The sequence below is a fragment of the Telopea speciosissima genome, chromosome 10 (assembly GCF_018873765.1).
Source record: "Telopea speciosissima isolate NSW1024214 ecotype Mountain lineage chromosome 10, Tspe_v1, whole genome shotgun sequence".
In the NCBI taxonomy this organism is placed as follows: Eukaryota; Viridiplantae; Streptophyta; class Magnoliopsida; order Proteales; family Proteaceae; genus Telopea; species Telopea speciosissima.
The window spans coordinates 35,041,904-35,055,745 of NC_057925.1; positions in this window are offsets into that span (position 1 = coordinate 35,041,904).

Sequence of the window (13,842 nt, forward strand, 5' to 3'; positions counted from 1 at the left end):
CCGTATCCCATTCTACGGGCTACCACATGCCTCATTTCCAAGCCAGCTACGGCATCTAGTCTAGTATTCACAATCAGCATGAAATATTCAAGCAGAATTGATCAATAGTCAACACAGTGTGTAATAGTTATAAGATTTGAATTGAATATATAACACAGTGTTATTATTATAGGAATTTAATTTCAACATATTATTATGTTACACGTACACACACAATAACATTTTACTCACCTTAGTCTGATCCTACTGGTTCAGTTGTTTATTCAGTTTCGGGCGGTATCTGGTTGCGCACCCCGAGCACGGAATCAAATCCTAAAGTGTTAGATCAGGCATGTGTTATAAACATTTAAAATTGTTCTTGGATGTCCTAGTGTTGATCTAGACTCACTGGTCTGACTCGGTGCTCAGTCCGAGATCACTTGGAATTCTTTGGGCCTTGCACTGGGCTTTAGGCCTATGTCCCGGTGCATCATTCGGAGAATGTGGCTTAGGATCAATATGGTATTTTACCACTGTAGTACATGGTTCTAGGTCACAATAGTCTTACAACACAATCCCTAGGTCAGCAGTGCTGCAAGACCAACATAGATAGGGTTTCCAAGCCCTGCAGGGCCCACTTGGGTACCCAAGGTGTTCATAATTATGGACAGATGTGAGGAGGGGTATTTTGGTCATTTTTCACCTCCTTACACTGTTTATAGTCCATATGTGGAGGTCCCCAAACTCAGATCTGCAAAATAGTCCACTTTAATTCTCTGGGTGATGTGTGCATCGCCTAATGCATCATCCAGAGAATGTTTAGAACATGAACAGGCTCATTTTCTTGAGTTTTGCACCATAGGCAGTGCCTTGATTGACCCTACATGCATGTTAGGTCATTTTGGACCTCATGGGGAATGGTTTGCATTGGTCCACTTGGATCTTGACTTGGGCCACCACTTGGCTGCTAGGAGCTGCCCAGACAGCCCAGTAAATAGTAACCCAGCTGAGTTCTAGCTTCAAGCCACGGTTTTGGCTGCATGCAAGGGAAAATTTATATGTATAATCATGGTAGTAGGCTGTCCCTACCAAGATCTAGGCAAGGGTTAGCTTGTATGCACAGATCCAAGCCCAAACTACCAGATCTGGGTGCAATAAGGCAGTGCAGCCAGGCACCGAGACTGATCTCAGTCTCAGGTGAACAACAGCACTAAAAATACATGAATGTACCTTAGATCTTCCATGCAACATGTTTGTATGTTGGATCTGAGGCAGCTCATGGCAGCCCCAAGCTGTTCTGGGCTGTCTATGGCTAGAAATTCATCCAAACAGCAGGGATCTAAGGAGATGAATAGTAACAGCAGTACAGCAGCATATGTAGGTATAGTTCTATACCTGAAATGATCTAAGATGGCTGCTGGGACAGATTAGATGCAAGGGTGAGCTCCTCTCCTTCTTCTCATTCTCTTTCCTTCTTCTCCTTCTTTTTCTCTCTTTTCTCTCTTTTCTCTCTTCTCTTCTCTCCTACGGTTTCAACAGTGTCTATAATGGCCAAGACCTAATTTATTTAATGGAATGAACCTTGAAAATGTTGCAAATTCATTAATGCTTATATGATATCTATTCCATGCTTACTTTTGAATGTAATGAATTTGTTGTTCCCCACTGGGCGCAAGCTCACCCCAATCAAGTTGATCATTTTATAGATGATGAGGCATATTCGGCAGGTGATCTTGGAGGTGAAGACCTTTGATGTTGTTATGGTCTCGATATATGTGTGTGGGTAAATTACAGATCACCCCCTGGTTTTCAATCGAAACTCAGATCACTCCCTGGTTTTTGAAAAAACTCAAATTACTCCCTCTACACTCTACAGTAACGGTGCTAGTCTGCTGTTAGTTATTGGTGTGAAAGGACTATTTTACCCTTGTACTAAAACATTAGAGAATTAAATTTATAATACTACCCTTCATCTTCAACTTAAAATACCCCACCCCTTTCCTTGCAACTCTGCTGGCAGCACCACCACTACCGCCTTTGCTTCGCCCTAGTACCGCCACCACGCCCATGCTCTCTAGATCTCTCTTCGTTGTCTTCTTCCTCTCCGCCTGAATCTTTATGTTCACAGATTGTTTCTCAAACTGGTCTATCATTTCCAATATCTTCTAGCCATGCAGAATCAATGGGGTTTGGGCTTCAGAGAGCAATTTCAAAGAAATAATTAACGATATTGTAGGATTACTTTCTTCACAGGAAAGGAAGTGGATTCTGTTCAAAATGCTTAAGAATTAAAAGCTGGAATCAGTTTAAAAGTAAGATCTAGAGAGAAACTTTGGTAATTAACGAGGTTATCAGAAACGTTTATTAGCTTAAATAAAGAAGAACAGTAGTAGAGGAAGAGAAAGAAATACATATAAGCAAAGCGCATTGAGGTGGAAGAGCGAAGGAATGAGAGAGGAAAAGCAGTCGGGTCACAAAATCCATGGGAGCAGGGGAGAAAAAAAATAGGAGGGAGGAAAGGGAGAAGAAAGATAGGATAAGGAAGGAGAAGGGGAAAAAATGGTACAATATGAAGAGTGACAAAAATTTTCCGTTATTTAATTCTTGTAAAGTCGTTGCTTCGTGAATCTTCATCTGGGTCATAACTCATAAGTGGCTCTCTGATAGAATTCATTCTTCTCAAAAGTTCATTCTCACTTAATTTCCCTATAAAAATGCCCATACTCATGAAGGCTCACAAGTACTCCACCAAAAACCCATCCCCTGTATTTTTCCTTGGATTTTCATAGGGATATTAAAACCGAAATAGGGAATAGCTAGAAACTCTCCTATTGGCTGATTCAAGATTCATGGCAGTGACCAAAGAATTCTTGAGCTCTTCTTTGGTGGAGAGATCATCTTTCGTTCCTGTTTCATTAGGAGGTTTCAACCAGCTGAAACATAACAAGAAGATATCATTTTCACCACCTGTTTTGGTGGTTCCTTTGGAGAAGAGAAGGTTGCATTAAATCATTGGCTCTTCGCTGCCTATGCCGACTGCAAGTTTGGAGACATTGCATTGTGGCCAAGGATAAGAAAACGGTGACTCACTTTCTCCGTTTGTAAAGCCAACTAGCGATCACATCTTCATTGGAATCCGATGCGTTTTGCTTCAGATCCAAAGGATTGGTTGAAATCACGAGAGCATCGAAGGATCTGAATCAAAAAGAACATTATGGTATGGATGTCATCCCTCCCCAAGAACCTCATTTGGATCTCAGAAGTTAAAGCTCTTCTCCTTTTTCTGTTTCCGTCAGCGAACTTCTCCTTGAGATTGAGTTGCAGGTGTGAGGAAGAAGATAGAATTTGGGGCATTATGTAATCAGTACAATCATAATATATACAAACAAATATGTATAACACAAGAAGTATACAACAAAGAGTATCATCAATTAGACATCTGACGGTCCCTAGTAGAGTCGCCACTGTAGGTACAGCGGACGAGGATCGATTCGCGACCTCTTGGCATGCACCCGAGCGTGGGTGTGGTGCGGGGATTGTTGTTGATGATGATGTAGGGAGTCGCCACCTAGATCAGGGTCTAGGACCCACAAATGGTGCCCGACCTTCGTAGAAAGGCGCTAAATTAACTCCAATGACTCAATGGAAGGTCTGCTCTAGATCTCTGGGTAAGTGTCACGTTACGGGTGTTGGACAAGCGTGTCCATCAAACCCGGTTCAGTCTGGTTCAACCCGATTCACCTTTGTATTGAACATTTATACATTTTTGTTTAATATTGTCACATGCGATGTAAACTTTTTGAGCATTATGTGTTCGTAAGTTATACTTAAAATGATAGCCGCGACTAGGGTTTGGGTTGGGCACCCTTATCATATGGTCGTTGCATTGGGTATGCCTAGACATGTGATGTCAGGGTATGAATGCGAGTGCTCACATTTTTTATGTGTGCATTGGCGAAGAATCTACTTTGTCAATTCCCTCATGTATTACTGCCAGATGTAGGAAGGGATAGACATGTGTCACCGACACCCTGTACCTGAGGGAACCCTATCACTGCAAAGTGTGATCACATTCTTTGGTTCATCAATGACTGAGACTCAAGCGAGTCAAAGCTGGTGTTCTGGGAATACGTGAACACTTTGTGAGTGAAGGAGTTATCCAGCACGGTCACCACTGCCTTATTGGGGAACACCAAGATAGAGACTGTCTGTGCATGGTCGGATCAGAATCTGGATCCAATGTTGTTTTGGAAATGTTTTTGCAAAAATCTATTTTACATAAAATGACACATTATTTATACTTATTTGAACTAAGTATTTTATCGAGTTTTACGGGATCCGATCAGATGCACAAAAACTCGTATATGGACTTGTACTATGGATTGGGGTTTGGCAGTACATTTGTACGTGCCCTAGATTCCATAATGATGGTGTTGATTAGTGGGGGGTGTATATGATAATAGTTATCGTATAGGGAGTTATTTGGAATTTGCTAATTTAATTGGCTCTTTTTTTAATTAATGGAATTGGTGCTAATTGTAATTATCCATTAATAATTATATAAAGTAGCTAATTAATACTTTCCCTATTAGATTATGCTTCTTCCCCTTTTAGAAGCACTTTGAGTTTAAACAAAACTGCCAAACTAAGAGAGAGAGAGACAGACTCTCACTAGGATTAAAGTAATCCATCCAGGGTTTAATTAAAACCCTAGATCTATAAAAGGATCAGAAAACGTAGGAGGGGGGCAGTGTTCCACGTTTTTTCCTGGTCTCCTCTTCTGCGTTTTGGTCTCTCTATCCCTCTTTGAGATCTCTTCTTCTTCTTCTAGTTTCTCTCATCTGTGTTTGAGATTTAGGGTTTGTGAAACCCTAGATCTGTGCTGAAGAATTTGAGAGCATCTGGGATTGGCTTGGAGAACCTTGGTAGCACCATTGGAGGTTTAGATCTGTTTACTTGGAGCGCTCACTGGAGGAAGAACCACTGTCTATTGGAGGAGCAACACTTGAGGCTCACCAGGTTAGCAGTTCTTTATTAATTCCTTTAGTTTATTGATTATTAATATTTATAGGATGCGAAAGAAACTCGAATCAATTTAATTCCGTTGCGCATTCGAGTATGGGATGGATCCCTCTTGCCATGTGATGGACTAGAGATGAATTTCTCCGTCCCTATTGTGATAATAAATTTTATGGGACACAATAGGGAAGGAGAAACCCTAATAGGGATGCACCAGGGTTTCCATGGGCAACCATAGGAAACCCTAAAATCGAATGGGGCACCCATGGGACACCATGGGATAACCCAGGGCATGCAAAACCCTAATTTTGTAGTATATTGGTTTCCATAGGGAACCATGGCTTGATCCCTGGACCGTAGTTTGGCTTACAGCATAGTATCAGAGTCACCTTTCCCACCCATGAATATTGAATAATTAATGGATTAATATAATTGTCATGAGTGGGATGCAAGTTGGCACATGGGTGGTTATGATATGATTGTTGTAACAACCTTCCCATGTGCACATGGGTAGTTACAAGGGTTGTTGGTGTAACAACCTACCCATGTATGATGGATTTGATTACTGATTTATTTATTCCAATTATTGAAGCATGTATCCAAATAAATGATTTTTTTTTTTTAATTTTAATCATGTGGGGGGGGGAGCACACACTGCCAAGCCTCTACGCACGCCCCTTCCCCTTTTCCTTGCCCATTTGCCTTTTTTTTTTTTTGGGCTGCTGCCTACGGTGCCAGTCGCTTCTGCCTACAGTGCTAGTGGCTACTGCCTACGGTGCCAGTCGCTTCTACCTACGGTGCCAGTGGCTACTGCCTACGGGAAAAATAGAATTTTTGGTTTTAAAGGAAGAAGATGGGTGAAGGGATCCCTCCCTCCACTCACTTGCAATTAAAATATGATTTTAATTTTTGAGCTTGGATACATGTTATCACATGTGATATGGTGGTTCAATAATTGAAGGAATCCATGTAATTTTTATTGGTTTACTTGCTTTAATGCCCATGCATGAAATTATATTATGATGTGATTATGGGAATGGCATTCTAATAAATGAATGGATTGTTTATGTATGTGACACATGGGGTTATGGGTAGATGTGATGCTTCTCTCTCTTTCTCTCTCTTCCCCTATCTTTTTTTTAAACAAATGTACTCCACCCCATGGGCAGCACAAATGGTGGGTTAGTTTCTCCATGCGGGGTTTATTTATTATTATGGAAAGGAAAGTGTATAGAATTTTTCCTAGGTTTCCATTGTAATTTTAGAGGAGTTAGGACTCCCAGGGCATGTAGATGGTGATCCACATGTGGCGCTCAAAGCTTATGGAGATGCAAGTCACCTACTTTGAAGACGTGATCGGGCGGAGGAGATGATCGAGGCGTGGCATCCATGGCATGATAAATGCACCCAAAGTTATTAGTTTTATTTTTATTGGGAGGGTTCTTTAATTGTTTTTGGTAAAAATGCCGCCATCCCATAATCACTTTTAATTAATGTTGATTAATTATATTGTTTAAATCTATCCATGTATGTGAGAGTTGCTTAATCCCTCTTTAATCATAATACATGTATGATATGGACTAGTCTTAATCGGTAGACATGACCATGGCCTCCTATTGAAGATAAATATAGAGATTGTGTGATATGCCCCGCATACGCCGACAGGACATTGCCAGGACCATTGTCACATACTTATCTATATTTACCTCTATCTAGATACGTTAGGGTATGGATAGTGAGAGGGCACTGCGACAGTGGGCCATTTTTCATGATTCCATGATTCTAACTAATGCAATAGATAAGTACATGACTTGGGTGTATGTCAGCCGACAGGATCTGGACATGGCACCCATGTGGCCAAAAATATTGGAAGCCCATGAGACGGACAGCCTAGTCCATACTACCACGGTGTGTATAATGACTCCCGACAGGATAAGTTATGCGTGCAAGGGTTGTAGGTATCCAATTCATCTTTTGGGTTATGAGGGAAACCCAAATACTGAAAGACCATTGATGTGTATGTGTTCAATTTATTATTTTCAATGGTTATTAATTAGCATGTGGTTATTCACTTGTGCATGTGTAGATAATTATACAATGATTGCCGTTAATTCCAACCTGTTAGCACTCATTAGTGAATACTAACTTAATGGTACAAACTATGTCGATTGGTACTAGAGCATTAAATTGCTCCTGACTGCTGAAGGACTACACACAGTTCTTGATGGATAAGTTCCTCCTCAACCCGACCCGAACAATTTTAGGCAAATGAAGAGATGCAGGAGTTCCTCATGAGGGATTCTAAGGTATCACTTTATATCCTAGGATCATTGGAAAAGTCAGTTCTGGACTCGGTTAAGGATATACGCACTACTGGGGGTAAGATGGATAAGCTTGCTGAATTGTTCAACAGGTAGTTGACACACGCCCATTCTGATGTGGTGAGTCAAATCCACAACACCAAGATGTCCCAGGGGACTCCAGTGATGGATCATGTAATGAAAATGATCAATCTGTTTGAAAAACTGGAATACATGGGGATTGATTTCAGCCTACGATACAAGACCGATGTGATCTTAGCGTCACTCACTTCTTCCTATGCACCCTTTAAGATGTCCTACAAGATGTCCGATAAGGAGATGGAGCTCACCGAGCTTGCTAATGCACTGGTAGAGACTGAAGCGTCCTTGACAAAGGACAAGGCTGGGGCCAATGCAACTGAGGCAAAGTCTTCTTCAAATGGGAAGAAGAAGAAAAAGGAAAGTAAGGGTCAGACCCTGAAACCCAAGGGTGGGAAGTCTGGCAATAAAGGCAAAGGCAAGTGCTTCTACTGCAAGAAGGGGGGTCACTAGAAAAGAAATTGTCATGCTTACGTGGCTACTGTGAAAGATCAGAAACCGGATGAAACAGAGGCTGCTAAAGAAGGTACATGTGATGTGCACGTTCTTTATGAGTCTAATTTGTCTTTTGAATCGACCAATTGTTGGTTGGTGGATAGTGGTTCCACTGTTCACATTTGCAATGATTTGCAGGGGTTCAAGGAGACAAGGAGCCTGGAAAGAAATGAGGTGCGTCTTCGGATGGGCACTGGAGCTGAGACCATGATGATGGCTGTGGGAACTTTTATTTTAAATTTTAGTTCTGCTTATTTAGTTTTAAAGGATTGCTATTAGGTATCCTCTTTCTAGAGGAAGATAATTTCCGTTTCTAAACTTATTTTGGACGGATATAGTTTTTCCTTTAATTCTAAGTTTATTATTCGTTTTAATAATTCCTTTGTGGCATCCAGATATATGCAAAGTGGTTTATATTTTCTAGATTGCCTATTAGAACGAATGTTGTTTCAAATATTGATTTGAAACGAAAAGCAGCTCCAGTGAACTCAACATATCTATGGCATCTAAGATTAGGTCACATTAATGTGGACCGAATCAACAGATTGGTGAGGGATGGACCCTTAGAGAGTCTGAGGGTGGAACCATTCCCAACCTGTGAGTCATGCCTTCAGGGCAAAATGACCAAGAAACCCTTTAGCAATAAAGGTACTAGAGCCACAGATTTGTTAGAGTTAATACACACTGACGTGTGTGGACCCATAAACATACAAGCGAGATATGGGTATGAGTACTTTATCACATTCACCGATGATTACTCTAGATATGGTTACATATACTTGATGTGTAGAAAATCGAAAGCCTTTGATAAATTCAAAGAATTTCAAGCCAAGGTCGAAAGACAGCTCGATAAACACGTCAAGTCCTTCGATCAGATCATGGAGGGGAGTATCTATCAGATGAGTTTAAAGATCATCTCATATCCCAAGGGATAGTTAGTCAGCTAACTAATCCAGGCACACCACAACAAAATGGTGTATCCGAACGATGCAATAGGACCCTATTGGATATAGTCCGGACGATGCTCACTTATAGTGAGCTACCTCTCTCTTTCTGAGGGTATGCTTTAGAAACGGCAATTTACATCTTGAATAGGGTTCCATCCAAGTCTGTAGCCAAGACACCCTTTGAGTTGTGGAAAGGGTGCAAGCCCAGTATTCAACACCTTAGGGTATGGGGTTGTATAGCACATGTGCAAAAGCAACAGACAGACAAGTTGGAATCCAGGACTTCAAGATGCCATTTCATAGGCTACCCCAAAGGCACGATAGGCTATTATTTCTATGATTCAGTTGACCAGAAGGTCATTGTAAGTAAACACATCACATTTTTAGAGGAAGAAATGATGACCCAGAGGTCCGAACCAGTAGTCATTAAAGAGCTATCAGATAGCTCAGAAAAGTCACTTTCTGAAGTGAGACCAATTGGCATACCCGCTGAAATACCAACACCTGAAGAACCTCGACGTAGTGGGAGGACTATTAGACCACCCACCAGACTTACTCTTCTAACCAAAGAGGAAACTGTGGAAGAGTTCCACATGGTATCGGTTGAATCGGATGATGATCCGATGACATACTCTGAGGCTCTAAAGGATGTTGATGCCACTAGGTGGCTGGAGACAATACGCTCTGAAATCAATTCGATGCATTCCAATAAGGTCTGGACTCTAGTTGATCCACCACTTGGCGTCAAGCCAATTGGATGTAAATGGATCTTCAAGAGGAAGAAGGGTGCAGATGGAAAGGTCGAAAGATTCAAAGAGAGACCGGTGGCAAAGGGCTATACCCAAAAAGAGGGTATAGACTATAAGGAAACCTTTTCACCAATGGCGATGATGAAATCCATCAGGATTTTATTGGTTATCGCTGCACACTTTGATTATGAAATCTGACAGATGGATATGCAGACTACATTTCTGAATGGATTCCTTCAAGAGAAAATCTACATGGAACAGCCAGAGGGGTTCTCTTCCTTGAAGGAAGAAAGAAAGGTGTGCGAATTGCAGAGGTCCATTTATGAGCTGAAGTAGGCTTCCAGGAGCTGGAACATCAGGTTTGATCAATCAATCAAATCGTTTGGTTTTGATCAAAACATGGATGAACCATGCGTTTACAAGAAGATCAGTGGGAGGGCAGTATGTTTTCTTGTTTTGTACGTAAATGACATATTGCTGATTGGTAATGATGTAGGTTTTCTTTCATCAGTAAAATAGTGGTTATCCACAACATTTTCAATGAAAAACCTTGGTGAAGCTAGCTATAACCTTGGGATCAAACTCATAAGAGATCGCCAGAAAAGGATGCTAGGCTTGTCACAGGCTACCTATATAGTCAAAGTCCTGGCCAGATTTAGCATGGAGAACTCTAAGAGGGGAAGTGTTCCCTTCAGATATGGAGTCAGTCTTTCCAGATCTCAATGTCCTCAGTCTCAGACAGACATTGAAGAGATGAAGAGGATTCCCTATACCTCAGCAGTAGGGAGTTTTATGTACGCTATGTTGTGTACGAGGTCAGACATTTGCTATGCAGTTGGTATGGTAAGTCATTATCAATCTAACCCTGGACGCGAGCATTGGAGTGCTGTCAAGAATATTCTTAAGTACTTGAGAAGGACTAAGGAATATTTCTTGGTTTTTGGATCTGATCAGTTGTCAGTATTGAGGTACACAGATTCGGATTTCCAAAACTGACAAGGATGACAGAAAATCCACGTCCGGGATGGTATATCTAATGGGTGGGGGTGCCATTGTATGGCAGACTATGAAACAAAAGTCTACAGCCGATTCTACTCCCGAAGTAGAATACCTAGTAGCTTGTGATGCAGCAAAAGAAGGTGTTTGACTGAGGAAATTCCTATTAGATTTTGAGGTAGTCCCTGACCTTATCAAGGGCCCTATTCCCCTGTTATGTGACAACAGAAGGGCCATTGCACAAGCTAAAGAGCCTAGGGCTCATCAGAGGAACAAACACGTGCAACGGAAGTATCACCTCATCAGACAGATTATCCAGCAGGACGACGTGAGTATCTCCAAAGTGGACACAACTGAAAATGTGTCTGATGCCATGACAAAGGGTTTGTCACCAGGAGTGTTTGAGAAACACATGGAGGGCATGGGTTTAAAATGTATGGGGAATTGGCTTTGATGTACAAGTGGGAGATTGTTGGATAAGTGTGTGTCCATCAAACTCGGTTCGATCCGGTTCAACCCGGTTCACCTTTGTATTGAAAATTTATACATTTTTGTTTAATATTGTCACATGCGATATAAACTTTTTGAGCATTATGTGTCCGTAAGTTATACTTAAAATGGTAGTCGCAACTAGGGTTTGGGCTGGGCACCCTTATCATATGGTCGTCGCATTGGGTATGCCTAGACATGTGATGTCAGGGTACGAATGTGAGTGCTCACATGTTTGATGTGTGCATTGACAAAGAATCTACTTTGTCAATTCCCTCATGTATTACTGCCAGATGTAGGAAGGGATAGACATGTGTCACCGACACCCTGTACCTGAGGGAACTCTGTCACTGCAAAGTGTGATCACATTCTTTGGTTCATCAATAACTGAGACTCAAGCGAGTCAAAGCCGGTGTTCTGGGAATATGTGAACACTTTGTGAGTGAAGGAGTTATCCAACACGGTCACCACTGCCCGATTGGGGAACTCCAAGATAGAGACTGTCTGTGCATGGCCGGATCAGAATCTGGATCCAGTGTCGTTTTGGAAATGTTTTTGTAAAAATCTATTTTACATAAAATGATACATTATTTATAATTATTTGAACAAAGTATTTATCGAGTTTTGCGGAACCCGATCAGATGCACAGACGCTCGTATATGGACTTGTACTATGGATTGGGGTTTGGCAGTACATGTGTACGTGCCCTAGATTCCATAATGATGGTGTTGATTAGTGGGGGGGTTATATATGATAATAGTTATCATATAGGGAGTTATTTAGAATTTGCTAATTTAATTGATTCTTTATTTAATTAATGGAATTGGTGCTAATTGTAATTATCCATTAATAATTAAATAAAATAGCTAATTAATACTTTCCCTATTAGATTCTGCTTCTTTCCCTTTTAGAAGCATTTTGAGTTTAAACAGAACTGCCAAACTGAGAGAGAGAGACAGACAGACTCTCACTAGGATTAAAGTAATCCATCCAGGGTTTAATTAAAACCCTAGATCTATAAAAGGATCAGAAAATGCAGGAGGGGGGCAGTGCTCCACGTTTTTGTCTGGCCCCCTCTTCTGCGTTTTGGTCTCTCTCTCCCTCTTTGAGATCTCTTTTTCTTCTTCTAGTTTCTTTCATCTGTGTTTGAGAGTTAGGGTTTGTGAAACCCTAGATCTGTGCTGAAGAATTTGAGAGCATCTGGGATTGGCTTGAAGAACCTTGGTAGCACCATTGGAGGTTCAAATCTGTTTGCTTAGAGCGCTCACTGGAGGAAGAACCATTGTCTATTGGAGGAACAACACTTGAGGCTCACCAGGTTAGCAGTTCTTTATTAATTCCTTTAGTTTATTGATTATTAATATTTATGAGTTGCGAAAGAAACTCGAATCGATTTAATTCCACTGCGCATTCGAGTATGGGATGGATCCCTCTTACCATGTGATGGACTAGAAATGAATTTCTCCGTCCCTATTGTGATAATTAATTTTATGGGACGCAATAGGGAAGGAGAAACCCTAATAGGGATGCACCTGGGTTCCCATGGGTGACCATGGGAAACCCTAAAATCGAATGGGGCACCAATGGGACACCATGGGATAACCCAAGGCGTGCAAAACCCTAATTTTGTAGTATATTGGTTTCCCTAGGGAACCATGGCTTGATCCTTGGACTGTAGTTTGGCCTACAACGGGGTGGGAAGGTGTCAGATTGTCAGGCACCCAGCAACCGACCGGTCGATGGCCGGTCTTCCTAGACCAAACTCTATTGTATATTGTTGTGTTATACGTATTATACACCTAATTAAACTAATTCTTTTTGAGTTTTTATTATTTTTTTCTAAAATTTAAGGGCCTAATTAGGCTAATCAAAATTAATCCTAATTACTACCCCTAAGTTAGGTCATTATGTACATTACGCGCCCTAATTAATCTAATTAATGTATTTTATCTAAGTTAGAAAACATAACTCTATGGTCAAAAACATGGTCAATTGTGTAAAATTATTAAAACCCTAGGGCAATGGTAATATCATTGAGAAGTTTGATAAACAAAGTGTCTTAGGGATCAAAATGACCAAAAATACGAAAAATGCCCCTGGAGGGCAAAAATGTATGAAAAACTCATGAAAAAGAAAAATTATGCTTAAGACATACTTATGAATGTTAAAACATGCAAAAGAAGTGACAAGAACCTTTTCGGGGTCCTAAACATGATTCGGTCGTAAAATGACCAAAATACCACTAAAGGGCAAAATGGTAAAATGCTAGAAAAAGAACTTTTAAGTTTATCTCAGGCATTTGATATGTCATTAAATATCCTGAAATTAATAAACATGCCAAGTAAGCCTACTGGATGGCACATTGGGCTTGCATTTGGTAAATTACCAAAATGCCCCCAGGCAAGAATGACTTCTTATACATGGTTATGATTCATGGTGGGCATGTATGCATATGAAAACATTCTAAAACAACTTAAAGCAGAATTAAATGCTTAAAAATATATATATTTTTTTAATGTTTTTATGATTTTCTTGAATTTTTACAACAAATAGAAAAATGACATCTACGTCCCTAAACGGGGTGGGGAACACCTATGAAAATAATCAAACATTCATGTCAGTGACTAATTCTGATGAAATATGTATTGCATCATTTTTTTTTTTTTTTGTGAATTTTTATGCATTTATACTATTTTTTATATTTTTTGAAATGCTAAAAAGAGAGAAAAATAAGTAAAATTACAAAGTCCCAATCAAAGATCCGAATTG